At 39.9% G+C, this 13,204-nt stretch overlaps 1 pseudogene; it reads right to left on the bottom strand.

The window, feature by feature from the left end:
- Positions 1-12,087: 12,087 nt before the first annotated feature.
- Positions 12,088-12,927, bottom strand: LOC138142620 (large ribosomal subunit protein eL29 pseudogene; annotated as a pseudogene).
- Between the last annotated feature and the right edge of the window lie 277 nt (positions 12,928-13,204).

The following is a 13,204-nucleotide window of genomic DNA, read 5'->3' as shown; positions in this document are numbered from 1 at the left end:
CTATGTGCAGGGTTGTGACTACAGCTCCCAGTGTGTCCTCACTGGCTACTTCATATTGCCTGTCATCACAGGACTTTAAGATGGGTATAAATGGTAAAACAGTATGGGGAATGTCTTTTGATTCATACATAAATGGGATTTAAGTGAGGCACAGGTGGACAAAGTTGTCAGTTTCATTCTCTCTTCCACAGTCATCACAGTACAGTGGCAGGACAGCGTCAAGAAGACGGCTGATGACCTGGGATGTAGTGGATGACCTTGGCGTCTTCAGTGTCTAACCAAGCTCTGAGTTCTCCATAGCACATGCTTCAGCTGCCTTCCTGGACATCAGAACAAATTGTCCTCATGAGTGTCAGAAAAACATTAAATTATTAAATAAAACTAAGAGTTGGTTTTATGAAAAAAATAGATAAACCTTTGGTTAATATGATTTTTTTTTTCTTTCTGGAGGGCAATTGGGGTTAAGTGACTTGCCCAGGGCCACACAACTAGTTTGGTTAATATGAATTTTTAAAAAGAGAGAAAACCAAATCACTAGTATTACAAATGAAAAGGATGGATATACCACTAATGAAGATGAAATCAAAGTAATTATAAAGAGTTACTTTAATTACATGGAAATAAATTTAAGAATTTAAGTGAAATGGAAGAATATTAACAAAAATATAAACTGCCTAGTTTAGTGGAAGAGGAATCAGAATATCTAAATAGATCTATTTTAGAAAAAGAAATCAAGGGGCAACTAGATGTCACTAAATGATAGAGCATGTACCAGCCCTGGAGTCAGGAGGACCTGCATTCAAATTTGACCTCAGACACTTAATGGTTACTAGCCACGTGACCTTGGGCAAGTCACTTAACACCAATTGCCCTGCCCTCCCCTCTCCAAAAAAAAATTCGAACAGTCCATAATGAACTTTCTAAGAAAAAAGCATCAGGATCTCAGATGGATTTACAAATGAATTCTACCTAACATTTAAAAAACAACTAATTCCAAGTCAACTTCAAAGGACCTTAGAAGCAAGATGCATCCACATCCACAGAAAGAACCAATAAATAGAAGTATGTAGAGTATGATTTTACATATCTATATAGAGCTATGTATTTGTGTCTAATGGTGGCCTTCTCCAGGGCAGGGTGGGGAGGGAGAGAGAAAAGAGTAAAGAAGTTCACAGCAGAAAGCAAAAGAAAAATTAGAAGGAAATGCAAAAAAAGCACGGTAGCTTTGAAAACGATGTGAAGTATTATGTTTATTACATAGTTGAAATGGACAGTTAGAAAAAAAAATGACCCCAAGCCCAATCAATTATTCTGAGTATCAGTTTATTGAGCTGGCCAGGCACAGTCTCCCAAGGAAACCTTAGAGATGGAGAGCTGCTCCGACCATCGGGAAAAAAGGGGAATATTTAAAGTCAAAAACTGCAAAACGGGTGTGGGGAGTAAAGTTAGTTTGACAATGGTAGATAAACAGGTCCTTTATAGCCAGGCCTTGATCTGGACAGTTGTATAGCCCTACCCTGACTTATCGGGGGTCCTGCCCTGGGTCATTCTGACATCTTATCAGGAAGTACAGCAAGGTGGGTCTTACTATTGTATCACAAGAGAGGGGCCCCTGTCTAGGCACGTATGAGTTCACGAAGAATTCAGTAATTTTCCAAACTTGTTACATACAGGGGCTTAGTATATGAGGCCATGGGCATTTCATAGTGTTTTTTTGTTTTTTAGTAAACAGTGTGAAATGTCAATTTATTATTTTATACTGAATTTTCTTCTTATATTGTGCTGCAATACATGGGAATGTTCTCTTTTTTTCAGCTTTGTATTTAGATTCAAAATACATTTTAAAAATCCCTTAGGAATCAGTATGACTCACAGATAAGATGTGTGATTCTGATGCCAAGGAGTTTTCTACATAGGTGAGGGCTCTAGTATAATTTAAGACTTGCAGTTCAATTGCTGTGCTATGATTCATGAATGTTGCAACATTTATAACAGAGCTTCTCTGCTTTTGAAAGAGGAATATGAGCCATTTTCCAGGTACTGGCCCTATCTGAATTGTATAGGTATATTTGAGTGGTGAACTATGTCTAGTCACTTACAGAGGGCCTGTAATGTAATGCCAAGGAAAGGCAACTTCCCAAGGTTCAAAATACCAGCATAGGTGCTCTCCATTTTATTCAGTGACCAACCAAGAACAGAAAAGATCAAAATACGACATCATTCAAAATACAGCATTTACTAAGTGTGATGAAATAATCTCCAAGTACTACCCCACCCCAGGACCTTCCATTCATTCAATCAATTACAAAGTCCCAGTTCTAAATATTACTCCACCCCTGGGCTGTACCGTCATTTAGTCCATCACAAAGCCCCTCTTCTCAAATGGAGATTAGTTTCCAATCATAAGTAAAGTACATTCATTTGTTCAACCATAGAACACAAAAAGGTCAAAAGTTCCCCATCCCTGGATCACCATTGAATCTACCCCAGAGTTACATCAAGTTTAAACACAGCACTTAATACCCAAATGGAGGTCTTTTCTTCATCTTGACAGGAAGCAAGTTCTCAGCAATCTTAGTTCCTGGGGAGACAAGGCTTAGCAAGGCCACAAGATACATTGCCAGTCTCTTCATTAATTCATCCTCTGTCTGCAGAACAGTCCTAGAACCCCTGAAAACATTACCAAAACCCTCTCCCAGGATTTCTGTAAACATACAACAAGAAAATCCTTCTTCAGGGCTTCTGAACCAACAGAAAGGTTCCCAGACCCCTGCAACAACAGCACTGTCCTTCACCAGAAAAAGTTCTTCTGCCTCTCTCTTGTGTCTCTCCAAATCTATCTCACCAGCTCCTCCCAATTCAGCACTCTCTTTTCACATCAAGTCCGTCCCACAGGTGGGATTAACAAGCTCTGGGTTTTAACACAAACAATTTGAAAACCAAGCCAATACAGGGGGATTTTATATTTCATTACTATCACAGGGCCTTAGGTAAATTCTCCTCCACTCATTCCAATACAGACAATTTATGGTCCCCTAACCCTTTTATCCTGTCTTTCAAAACTTTTATAATCCTCAGTCCAGGAATAAGGTCTACCCCTTCAGGATGTCAATACACAACAATTAATAGGATTTCCCAAGCACCACTCCCATATGGGGTTTGTTGGGTGACTTTTGTAAGTTAGGAGAAAGGGCAGCTCCTCTCACCAAAGGCCATTCTCCCAAGCTTCCTGGACAAATGAGGAGAAGACTTCCAATAAAAGCTAGGATTTTAGTTGGAACTTTAAAGGAAGCCAGGGAGGTGAGTAGTTGGAGCTAAGTAGGAAGAACATTCCAGGCATTGGGGACAGCCAGAGAGTTGGAGGGTCTTGGTTTTATGAAAGAAGCAGGAGATCAGGGTCACTGGATTAAAGATTTCATTGGGGGGGGGGGCGGAGAACAAAGTGTAAGAAGACTGGAAGGTAAGAAGGGGCTGGGTTATGTAGAGTTTTGAATGTCAAATAAGAGCATTTTGCATTTGTTCCTGGAGGCTATAGTGAGCCTTACTGAATGACTGGCTTGGGGAGAGGATGACAAGACCAGACCTGTGCTTTAGGAAGATCATTTTAGTGGCTGAATGGAGAATGTGGGGAGAAACTCAAGGCACACATGAGCCCCCATGCTATTGTCCAGGTGTGAGGAGTTGAGGACCTTCAAAGGGGAAGGCAGGGTGTCAGGTCAGAGGTGAGAAGGGAGCTTGTATGAGAGATGCTCCAGGAGTTTTCTGACAAATATTTAACAACCAGCTTTGGGGGGAGGAGGAGAGATCAACACAACATATTTTTTATCTTTAATTTGCACTTTCTTTTTTTTTTAATAAATTGATTGGTTTATTTAATTTAGTTTACAACATTTGGCTCCACAGTCCCTTGAGTTTCATATTTTCTCCCCCTCCGTCTCCTCTCCTCCTCCCCACTTGCTGCCCAGTCATGGTGGCATACATTCAAATATAGGATCTACAAATATCTTCCCATTAATCATTAGTCAAGTTGTAAAGAAGGATTATAACTGATGGAAGGATCAGTGGGAAGAGGAAAGAAAACAAAACAAAAACAAACAGAGCAAGTAGTTTGCTTCAATCTGCATTCAAATTCTGTGGTTCTTTCTCTGGATGTGGATATGTCTTTCGATCACGAGTCTTTTGGAGTTGGCTTATAACCGTATATTGCTAAGAGGAGCCTAGTCTACTGAAGGTAGTCGTCATACATATGCTGTGTCTGTATAGAGATTTCTCCTGGTTCTGCTCTTCTTGCTCAGCGTATATAAGCCTCTCCAGGTTATTATAAAGTCCATCTGCTCCTCATTTCTTATAGCACAGTAGTATTCCATTATATTCATATACCACAACTTGTTCAGCCATTCCCCAATTGATGGGCATACCTTTGATTTCCAATTCTTTGCCACCACAAAAAGAACTGCTATAAATTTTATTTGTGCATACGGGTCCTCCTCCCACTTATCTGATCTCTTTGGGATATAACCCTAGTAGTGGTATTGCTGGGTCAAAAGGTATCCACTTATTTATAGCCCTTTGGGCACAGTTCCAGATTGCTCTCCAGAATGGTTGGATCAGTTCACAACTCCACCAACAATGCATTGGTGTTCCAATTTTTCCACATCCTCTCTCCAGCATTTATCATTTTCCTGTTTTGTCATCTTAGCCAATCTGGCTGGTGAGATGTGGTAACTCAGAGTTGTTTTGATTCCCTTTCTCTAATCAATAGTGATTTAGGACATTTTTTCATATGCTTATAGATATCATCAATTGCATCTTCTGAGAACTACCCGTTCAAATCTTTGACCATTTATCAGGTGGGGAGTGGCTTGTATTCTTATAGATTCAACTCAACTTTTGAATACTTTAGAAATGAAACCTTTATCAGAGACGCTGGTTGTAAAAATTCTTCCCAATTTCCCACTTCCATTTTAATCTTAGTAACATTGGCTTTATTTGTACAGAAGCTTTTCTTTTCTTTATTTTTAATTAAATTTTAAGTTTATTTTGGTTTACACCATTCATTTCCGCAAGACATTGAGTTACAAATTTTCTCCCCACATTTCCCCTACCCACCACTCCAAAATAGTGACCCCACTGAATACCCCTCCCCCAATCTGTTCTCTCCCATATCCTCCCCAGTCCTCCCTTTGACTTTCCAGTAGGGCAAAATGGATGTCTGTGCCCCAGTGCCTGTATATCTTATTTCCTATTTGCATGGAAAAAAATAATTCTTTGTATATATATGTGTGTGTGTGTGTGTAGTATTTGATTTTAAAACTTTGAATTCCAGATTCTTTCCCTTCCTCCCTCCTCACCTATCCTTACTGGGAAGATAAGCAATTCAGTATAAGTTGTACATGTGTAGCTATGCAAAACCTTCCCATAGTGGATATATTGTGAAGGACTGACTATATTTCCCTCCATCCTCTCCCGCACCCCACTTGTTCTATTCTCTACTTTGACCATGTCCCTTTTCAAAAGTGTGTGCTTCCAACTTCCCTCCCCCCTACTTGCCCTCCCCTCTATCATGCCCCCTCTTAACCCCTTCCCCCCTACTCTCCTGTAGGGTGAATACCCTATTTAGTGGGTATGTTATTCCCTCCTTAATCCAAATTCAATGAGACTAAGGTTGACTCATTCCCTTTTGCCTTCCTGTACTTCCCCTCCATTGTAACAGTATTCTCTTGCCTCTTCTATATGAGATAATTTACCCCATTCTGTCTCTCTCCATCTCCTCTTATTATATTCCTCTCACACCTCTTGATTTCTTTTTTTTATCAAATGCTTTATTAATTTCTAGTTTACATCATTCATTTCCGCAAATTTTGAGTTACAAATTTTCTCCCCATTTTCCCCCCTACCCACCACGTCAAAATAGCGATCCCACTGGATATCCCTCCTCCAATCTGCTCTTTTCCATATCTTCTCTGGTACCCCCTCTGAATTTCCATGAGGGCATGCTGGATCTCTAGGCCCCAGTACCTGTAGAACTTATTTCCCAGTAACATGTAAAATAACATTAAAAATAGTGTATATGTATAATATATGTATGTGTGTGTGTGTGTATATATATATATATATATATATATATATATATATATATAAACATTTGAATTCAATGTGCTTCCACCTTCCCTCTCCTCCAGCCTGCCCTCCCTTCCATCATCCCCATCTCATCCCTTTCCCCCCTACTCTCCTGTAGGGTGAGATAGCCTCTTTAGTGTGTATGTCATTCCTTCCCTAAGCCAAATTCAATGAGAATAATGTTGACCCATTCCCTTTTGCATTCTTGTTCTTCCCTTCTATTGTGACCATTTCCCCTTGCCTCTTCTATATGAGATAGTTTACCCCATTCTATCTCTCCCCATTTACTTTCATTATATTCCTCTCTCACCTCTTAATTTCACCTTTTAAGCCTCACCCCTTCCTATTAAATTGGTCCTGTGCCCTCTAGCCCTCTATGTATACCCGTATACACAAATTCACATATGTATTCATAGGCCCATATACCTTCCTATATATATATATGTATACACACACACACACACACATACATTTCTATTCCCTTCAACTATTCTCATACTGAGAAAAGTTTCCTAAGTTACTATTATCATTTTTCCATGAAGGAATGGAAATAGTTCAACTTTTATAAGTTCCTTGTGATTTCTTTTCCCTGTTTACCTTCTCATGCTTCTCTTGCTTCTTGTATCTGAATGTCAAATTTTCTATTCACCTCTGGTTTTTTCATCAAGAATGCTTGAAAGTCCTCTATTCCACTGAATGACCATATTTTCCCCTGAAACATAGTACTCAATTTTGCTGGGCAGGTGATTCTTGGTTTTCATCCCAGCTCCTTTGACCTCCAGAATATCATATTCCAAGCCCTTCACTCCCTCAGCATAGAAGCTGCCAGATCCAGTGTTATCCTGATTGTGTTTCCACAGTATTCAAGTTGTTTCTTCCTGGCTGCTTGCAATATTTTCACCTTCATCTGGGAATTCCAGAACCTGGCTATAATATTTCTAAGAGTTTCCTTCTTGGGATCTTTTTCAGGAGGTGATTGGTGGATTCTTTCAACCTCTATTTTGCCATCTGGTTCTAAAACATCAGGGCAATTTTCCTTGAGAATTTCGTGAAGGATGATTTCTAGGTTCTTTTTTTGATCATGGCTTTCAGGTAGTCCATTAATGTTTAAGTTATCTCTCCTGGATCTATTTTCCAGGTCAGTGGTTTTCCCAATAAGATTGCCTTCTATTTTTTCATTTGTTTGGATCTGTTGAACAGTATCTTGATTTCTCATAAAGTCACTGGCTTCCATTTGCTCCAATCTAATTCTGAAGGAATGATTCTCCTCAGTGAGCTTTTGAGATTCTTTTTCCATCTGGCAAATTCAGTTTTTTAAGGCATTCTTCTCCTCATTGCCTTTTTGATCATCTTTTGCCATTTGAGTTAGTCTATAATTTTGTTTTTCTTTTTTCTTTTTGGAGGACTGTTGGGATTGTGACTTGCCCACAGTCACATGGCTAGTAATTGTGCCAAGCATCTGAGGTCGGATTTGAACTCAGGTCTTTCTGACTCCAGGGCCAATGCTCTATTCACTACGACACCTCCTGCCCAGTGGCCAATGCTCTATTCACTACGACACCTCCTGCCCAGTGGTAGTCTATTTTTAAGGTGTTATTTTCTTCAGTCAGGTTGTTGACTCTGTTTTTATGATTTTCTTGTATCATTCTCATTTCTCTTCCCAATTTTCCCGCCACTTCTCTCATTTGATTTTCAAAATCCTTCTTAGGCTCCTTTATGGCCTGTAACCAGTTTGTATATTTCTTGGAAGCTTGTGGTGCAGGAGTTCTGACTGCGTTGTCTTCCTCCTGCTCCATGTGTTGATCCTTTTTGTCCCCAAAAAAGGAATCCAAAGTTGGACCACTGTGCTTTCCCCACTTCCGCTATTTGCTCATGTTGCCACTCAACCACTTGATTATTGACCTTTTTGCCACAGTAGAACTCTGCTTTCAGAAAGGAGAGCTTTGTCCCAAATCGCTGCAGTTTTCTCAGCTGTTAGTTGGGTGCCCTCTCAGTAGCCTCCAGTGGCTCTGGCACACTGGTCACGTACTCCTGGACCTCCATCCAGGAGAGGGATCCAGATCTAAGTAGGTTAAAGCAAGAGAGCTTACCCTTCAGACAGGTTGCTTGGTGCCCCTATAATCTGCAGGACAGGAGCTCTGAAGGAGCAATGTGGCTGCAGCCACTGTGCCTCAGCCACTTCTCCCTCTGGGGGGGCAGAGGCCAGACTGCACTCCTGGAATCCCTGTTCCCAATGTCCACTGACCTCTCACTTTGTCTTTGGCATTTATGGGTTAATAATTCTGGAAACCACCACAGGTGCTGTACAGAGGCTTTTCAATTTAATGTAATCAAAATTATCCATTTTGCATTTTATAATTCTAACTCTTATTTCATCATGAAGTCTTCCCCTCTCCATAGATCCGAGAGGTAAACTATCCCTTGCTCTCCCAGATTGCTTACAGTATCAGCCTTTATACCTAGATCATGTACCCATTTAGACTTGATTTTGGTATACGGTGTTAGATAATGGTCTATGCCCAATTTCTGCCTTACTATGCTCCAGTTTTCCCAGCAGTTTTTGTCAAATAGTGCATTCTTATCCCCCAAACTGGGGTCTTTGGGCTTATCAAACAGTAGATTACTATAGTCATTGACTGCTGAGTCTCATGTACCCAGTCTATTCCATTGATCCACCACACTTTTCCTCAGCCAGTACTAAGTAGTTTTGATGACTGCTGCTTTGTAATTCAGATGAAAATCCAGTATGGCTAGGCCACCTTCCCTAACATTTGTTTTCATTAATTTCCTTGATATTCTGGACCTTTTGTTCTTCCAAATGAATTTTACTACTATTTTTTCTAGCTCTACAAAGTAATTTTCTGGTACATGGATTGGTATGGCACTAAATATGTAATTTAATTCAGGTAAATATTGTCATTTTTATTATATTAGCTCGACCCAGCCGTGAGCAATTGCTGTTTTTCCAATTAGTTAGATCTGACTTCATTTGTATGAAAAGCATTTTGTAATTGTGTTCATATAAGTCCTGGGTTTGTTTTGCCAGGGAGATTCCCAAATATTTTATAATGTCTACAGTAACTTTAAATGGGATTTTTCTTTCTATCTCTTGCTGTTGGATTTTGTTAGAGATCAATAAGAATGCCAAGGACTTATGTGGATTGATTTTACATCCTGCAAGATTACCAAATTTGTTTATTATCCCAAGTAGTTTTTTTACTTGATTCCCCAGGATTCTCTAAGTATATTATAATATCATCTGCAAAGAGTGATAGCTTAGTCTCTTCTGTGCCTAATTTGATTCCTTCAATTTCTTTTTCTTCTCTTATTGCTACTGCTAACATTTCTGGTACCAAATTGAGTAAGAGGGGTGATAGTGGACACCCCTATTTCACCCCTGATTTTATTGGAAATGCTTCTAGGATTATCCCCATTACATATAATACTTGCTGATGGTTTTAGATAGATGCTACTTATTATTTTAAGGAAGTCTCCATTGATTCCTATACTTTCTAGTGTTTTTAATAGGAATGGGTGTTGTGTTTTTTCAACAGTCTTTCCTGAGTCTATTGAGATAATCATATGGTTTCTGCTAGTTTTGTTGCTGATGTGATCAATTATAATGATAGTTTTCCTGATATTGAACCACCTTTGCATTCCTGGAATAAATCCTACCTGATGAAACTGTATTATTCTCTTGATGAGTTGCTGTAGTCTTTTTGCCAATATTTTATTTAGAATTGTGGCATCTATATTCATAATGGAAATTGGTCTGTAATTTTCTTTCTCTATTTTGTCTCTTCCCGATTTAGGTATCAGTACCATATTTGTGTCATAAAAAGAATTTGGTAGGACTCCTCCAATTTTCCCAAATAGTTTGTAGAGTATTGGAGTTAATTGTTCTTTAAATGTTTGGTAGAATTCACTAGTAAATCCATGTGGCCCTGGAGATTTTTTCCTAGGGAGTTCATTGATGGCTTGGTCAATTTCTTTTTCTGAGATGGGGTTATTTAAGTAGTTTACTTCTTCTTCGGTTAACGTGGGCAATTTATATGTTCGTAGATATTCATACATTTCACTAAGATCATCAAATTTATGTGCCTATAATTGTGCAAAATAATTCCTAATTATTGTTTTTATTTCCTCTTAATTGGAGGTAGATTCACCCTTTTCATTTTTGATACTCGTAATTTGGTTTTCTTTCATTTTTTTTTATGATATTGACTAGAGGTCTATCAATTTTATTGGCTTTGTATAATTGTAATATAATATCAAGCAAAGGCAACTTCCCAGGTTCAAAATACCAGCATAGGTGCTCTCTATTTTATTCAGTAACAAACCCAGAACAAAGAAGATCAAAACATGACATCATTCAAAATACAGCATTTACTAAGTGTGATTAAATCATCTCCAAGGCCTACCCCACCCCAGGACTTTCCAATCATTCAATCAATTACAAAGTCTCTGTTCCAAATACTTCTCCACCCCTAGGCTATACCTTAATTAAGTCCACCACAAAGCCCCTCTTCTCAAATGGAGATTAGTTTCCAAACATAAGTAAAATACATTCATTTGCTCAACCATAGAACACAAAAAGGTCAAAAGTTCCCCACCCCTGGATCACAATTGAATCTACCCCAGAGTTACATCAAGTTTAAACACAGCACTTAAGACCCAAATGGAGGTCTTTTCTTCATCTTGACACGAGGCAAGTTCTCAGCAATCTTAGTTCCTGGAGAGACAAGGCTTAGTAAGGCCATAAGATACATTGCCAGTCCCTTCATGAATTTATCCTCTGTCTGTAGAACAGTCCTAGAACCCCTGAACACATTAGCAAAGCCCTCTCCCAGGATTTCTGTAAACATACAACAAGAAAATCCTTCTTCAGGGCTTCTGAACCAACAGAAAGGCTCCCAGACCCCTGCAACAACAGCACTGTCCTTCACCAGTGGACAGTATTCATTCTGTCTGCCGGACAGTCTCCAGACCCCTGCAACAACAGTACTGTCCCTCACCAGTGGACAGTATTCACTCTCAGTACTGTCCCTCACCAGTGGACAGTATTCACTCTCTGTCTGCAGGACAGTCTCAGGCCTTCTTAACCAAATGCCAGGTTCCAGGACTTCTTCAACAGGACAGTCTTTCACCAGTGGACAAATCTGGCAAAATAACATCAAAACAGACAGACAAAGTACCAGCAAAACAGCCATGTCTCCTCAGTCCTTGGCAGCTCAGGGGGCAGGTCTCAAAAGTCCAGGGCAATTCAAAGCGGCCACCAGCAATTCTCTTAGTCTCTCTCCACGAGGTGCAGCTTCCAAAAAGAACTTCCGCCTCTCTCTTGTCTCTCCAAATCTACATCACCAGCTCCTCCCACTTCAGGACTTTCTTTTCACATCAACAAGCCCATCCCACAGGTGGGATTAACAAACTCTGGGTTTTAATACAATCAATTTGAAAACCAAGCCAATACAGGGGAATCTTTAATTGCCATTACTATCACAATAATCCCTGCTCTTAGTTTTATTTATTAATTTGATAGTTTTCTTAAATTCAATTTTATTAATATCTCCTTTGTTTTTCATTATTTCCAATTTAGTGTTGAAGTGGGGATTTTCAATTTGTTCTTTTTCTTGCTTTTTCAGTTGCATGCCCAATTTATTGACGTCTCTTTTCTTTATTTTCTTTATGTATTTCATCCCATTCAGATTCACAGTTATGATTACTATCTGCATTCGGGGATATAAAATTTCCCCTAAGGACTACTTTTGCTGTATCCCACAAGGTTTGGTATGTTGTCTCATTATTGCCATTCTCTTGAATGAAGTTTTTGTTGTTTCTATAATTTGTAGTTTGACCCACTCATTCTTTAGGATTAAGTTATTTAGTTTACAATTAGTTTTTAGTCTAACCTTCCATGGCCCTTTATTACATATAATTTTTATTGCATCATGATCTGATAAGGATGCATTTATTTTTTTTTCTTATTTATGACTCACCATTTTCTTTATTTGTACAAAATAGTGAATATCATACCCTGGCTGGGAAAAAAGGGAGTTTTAGCTTTAAACAAGTCCTTCTGTTCTGAAGCATCTATTTTGAAGGCTTGGGACCAGAAGCTTTAGCCCCAGCATCTTTGGGTTTGGACTCGGCAGGCTTAGCAGCCTTAGAATCAGACTTGGCTGCCTTGGGATCGGACTTGGCAGCCTTGGAATCAGACTTGGTGACCTTGGGGTCAGACTTGGTGGCCTTAGCATCAGATTTGGTAGCCTTGGGGCCAGATTTGGTAGCCTTGGGATCTGACTTACTGACCTTGGCGGCAGACTTGGCAGCCTTGGGGTCAGTGGGTTTGGCAGCCTTGGGGTCAGTGGGCTTGGTACACTTGGGGTCAGTGGTTCTGGCAACCTTAGAGTCAGGCTTTGTGATCCTGGAGCCTGGACGTTTGATGCCAATTCTAGGACCTGGACGCTTGGTAGCCATCTTGTGGCCAGCACGCCGGGCGCTGGCCTTGGGGATCTTGTGCCTGAGGAGCTTGGCTTTGGAGGCCTTGGTGCTCAGGGCCTTGATGGCCTCTGCTCGGGCCTTGATGGCTTTGGCGTTGTTGGCCTGCATCTTCTTCAGCCCCTTCTTATTGTGTTTCTTGGCAAAGCGCATGTTTCTCAGAAACTTGGGGTCAACCCCTTTCAGAGACTCGTATCTCTGTGACCTAGGTTTCTTGATGCCATTTCTGTGCCATTTTCGTGATTGGTTGTGAGTGGTATGGTTCTTAGACTTAGCCATCTTTACACCGCAGCCTGCGCTAACAGGCACTCCAATAAGGATGCATTTAATATTTCTGCCTTTCTCCACTGAATTGTGAGGGTTTTATGCCCTAGTACATGGTCAGTTTTTGTGTATGTGCCATGTAATGCTGAGAGGAAGGTATGTTCCCTTTTATCCCCATTCAGTTTTCTCCAGAGGTCTACCATATGTATCTTCTCTAAGATTCTATTTACCTCCCTACCTTCTTTCTTGTTTCTTTTGAGGTTAGATTTATCAAGTTCAGAGAGGGAGAGATTGAAGTCCCTCACTAGTACAGTTTTGCTAT

The sequence above is a fragment of the Petaurus breviceps genome, unplaced genomic scaffold, assembly GCF_028583685.1.
Source record: "Petaurus breviceps papuanus isolate PSGF00001 unplaced genomic scaffold, PetGlider_PUasm1.0 90601, whole genome shotgun sequence".
NCBI classification, from domain to species: Eukaryota; Metazoa; Chordata; class Mammalia; order Diprotodontia; family Petauridae; genus Petaurus; species Petaurus breviceps.
Note: the sequence above shows the minus strand (reverse complement) of the source record. Positions and strands in the feature narration are given on the sequence as shown.